This window comes from Acinonyx jubatus, chromosome B3, assembly GCF_027475565.1.
Source record: "Acinonyx jubatus isolate Ajub_Pintada_27869175 chromosome B3, VMU_Ajub_asm_v1.0, whole genome shotgun sequence".
Classification (NCBI taxonomy): domain Eukaryota; kingdom Metazoa; phylum Chordata; class Mammalia; order Carnivora; family Felidae; genus Acinonyx; species Acinonyx jubatus.
Window position 1 is genome coordinate 106,864,227 of NC_069386.1, and position 3,111 is coordinate 106,867,337.

A 3,111-nucleotide genomic window follows, 5' to 3' on the forward strand; every position below is an offset into this window, starting at 1 on the left:
TTCTGCCAAGATATAACTGGTGACCCTGACAGAGTCACTTTCATCTTCTGTATCTTAAAATCCTTGTCATCATGGGCGATGAAAAGAGAGCCACCAGAAGGCAGAGTCTGAAATAGGACTTCTAATGAAAGTGAAGGAACAAAATGAAATAAACAAAATGAAACCTCCCCAAAGAAACTCACAATTCAGCTAGAACTGATTGCATGCTGTCTAGATATGGGGCACTGTATAGATGCTGGACCTGCACTGGTGGCTAAAACACCTGAATTCTCAGGAGCTCCCTCAGGAGTTTAATCTGAAGAGGACCACCAGACCCCTAGGGAAGGAGAAGAAAACACAGAACCACCTTATTTGCACCCCAAATTTTTCATTGTTTGCTACAGTGTATTTAAAACAACAAAATGATGAAAACAGCAACAGAACTTTTAAGAATTACCAATAGAAGCTGCTTCCCTAATACCTTTAAGGGTGGATTTGAAGTCCAGACACATGCATTCATTAATAAGAGCCTAAGACTCTACAGCATAAGTGGATGCCTAAAGACCCAAATGCTTGTTCTTGTTAGGCTATACCAGAAGGATTCTGTTAGTTCCAATTCATGATGCCATTTTGGGGTGCATATGTGTTGGTTGTATATCTTCTTGAAGATAAACTGAATAAGCAAATCAACAGACTTATTGGCATTCTTGGAGCAGCCACCAGTAGACCTCGCAGAGACTCTATGGACAGAGAGTTCTTTCGTTCCAGGTAAGGATTTCTAACATTGTCTAACTTTACTTTGTGTTGACAGAAGCTGATATATTTTATAACTTAATTAAAGCCATAAAAAGGAGAAAATTTGTTTACTCCATGGGTGCTTTATTTGGTAATATTCCAATCTCAGGTTGTTCTAGGAAAAGCACTATATGAACTCTGCTTACATCACAGGATGCTATATTTTCAGAGGTGGTTGTCCAATCCCACTATAGGCCAAGACAAGTTCTACCATCTGTTACCCACACAATTACCACAACAGAAAATGGGAACACTGTTGGTGTTTTTTTTTTTTTTTAGATGAACCAACGTGCAGCAAGAAATGTCTAATGTTGAACAACCCAGCACTACAGTGTAGGTCACTTGGGCTCAGATTTGAAGCTATAGCAGTATTGGAAATAATAAATTCTTTGTATAGAAGAAAGGGATAAAATAGTTTCTCCCTTTTTATCAGGATGGAAAGAGGCTCAATGCAATGCTCTTTCAAAAGTATTGCTCTTTCAAAAGTAAAAGTTTACATCTAATTCTATAATAAAAGTGGAAGATTATTGAAAAAAAACTATTTTCTTCCAGTTTTCATGTTCCACCATATACAACAGAATTTACAATTTGCATAGGAAGGAGCACACCTTGTAGTTTAACAAGGACATCCTTCTCATAAATGCAAACCTAGTTGAAGTATTTTAAATACCACTTTTAGTAATAGGGTTGGCTGAAGGCATGGAGGCTCGCTCTTTGAGAAGATTTGTTTCAAATTAACTGATATTCTTTTAGAGTCTCTCCAGCTGAATGTGGCCCTTCCCTTCAATAAATATTTCGGTTTGCAGTTTCCACATCCTCTGGAAAAGCTCATCAGGCTAGGAGACTGTAAAATCCAGGTCTGTGATTTCTCTTGTATTTACTTGTATTCACATTTCTTTTCTGAATCATCAGAATCACAGCTGCTGAGGCTTGTAGGTTAACTTTAATGACATCATTTCAGAATCATTCTAGAACCAAGACTGTCCACTTCAGAGACTTGTATATGGCAGGGTGGGGGGAGGGCGGATTTAATATCAGTAAGGACACTGCTTTATTGTGAAGCCAGGGAAAACACCTAGAGTGACCATTGTTATTTAATATTATGAGAACTTTTCACTCACAGTGATATGTGAAAATGTATATCACATTAATAAACCTGGAGATGGGTTCAGTGAACAGTTGGGAAAAGCCTGCCTTTCACCCCCTTTGATCATTATCTTTCTTTTGGAGGGTTATATTTGAAAAGAAGTGTTTATAGCAACCTGAATAGAGCTTAATTACTAAACTCACAAAATATGCAATACAGTAGAAAACAATGTTCAGGAATTTTTTTTTCTTCCACACAAATTCTAACCGCTAGAATATTTGACAGGTAAAATTAATGGCCATGATCTACATAATCCATGCAGCATTTGAATATTCCATTAGGCAAAAATAAGTCATGGATGTGAAATCCAGGTTAAGAGATGGTGCTTTGTTTTAAGTTGATTTACAGTTTGACAGAGCAAAGTGATCTGTATCAAGAAAAACAAAATTTTCAAAGCTTGTCTGTGATGAAAGGAACCATTTGTTTGAAGGGAAGACTAGGGGTAGGAACAGGGGCAGGGGTGAATATGGCTTATAGTTAATGTAGTTAGGACAGGTCAGCAGATGTGTCAGCAGACTTGTTAAACAAGAGGACTGAATTTTTTAATGGAAATTTTTGTTGAGAAGGCACTGCCTTTGAACCGGATGTGTCTTGTTATGTAGCTTCTTCAGCAGCCAAGCAACAGTGCTAGAGCATAAGGACTTGTTATTACCGGGGCTCTTCAGCTTTCAACTGAACTGTTCTTTTAAAAACAAGGTGCATTTGGGACATCTGGATGGCTCAGTTGGTTAAGCGTCAGACTTCAGTTTGGGTCATGATCTTGTGATTTGTGAGTTCGAGCTCCAGGTCAGGCTCTGTGCTGACAGTTCTGAGCCTGGACCCTCCTTTGGATTCTGTGTCTCCCCATCTCATGCTCTGTCTCTCTCTCTCAGAAATAAACATTAAAAAAAAATTTTAATAAAATAAAAAATAAAAAACAAGGCGCATTTAAGTTACTCCCTGACACCAATCACTCCCCTTCTTTCTGGGAGAAGCATATTCCACTTCTGTTTTCATCTTCGTTGATTGGCAGATTGGAGTTTAAGAAAAAAAAAAAAAGACATTTAGCACTTCTTCAGTGGCCACTTTATGAAAGGCATTTTATGTACCATTTTCTGTGGTCATGAAGGCCTGAAATAATGCCACAAACTAAGAAGCTTGGAAGTGCAGTTATTATATATTTTAAAAGATCTTTTGGTGAATAGCATGCC

The 3,111-nt window shown here is 37.8% G+C and overlaps 1 non-coding gene across 1 annotated transcript; it reads left to right on the forward strand.

Annotated features, from left to right (window-relative positions):
• The first annotated feature begins 2,485 nt into the window (after positions 1-2,485).
• On the forward strand, positions 2,486-2,625 carry LOC113601684 (small nucleolar RNA SNORA50). Its single transcript, XR_003422969.1, has one exon. It is a non-coding gene; the product is annotated as a small nucleolar RNA SNORA50 (small nucleolar RNA).
• The last annotated feature ends 486 nt before the right edge of the window (positions 2,626-3,111 follow it).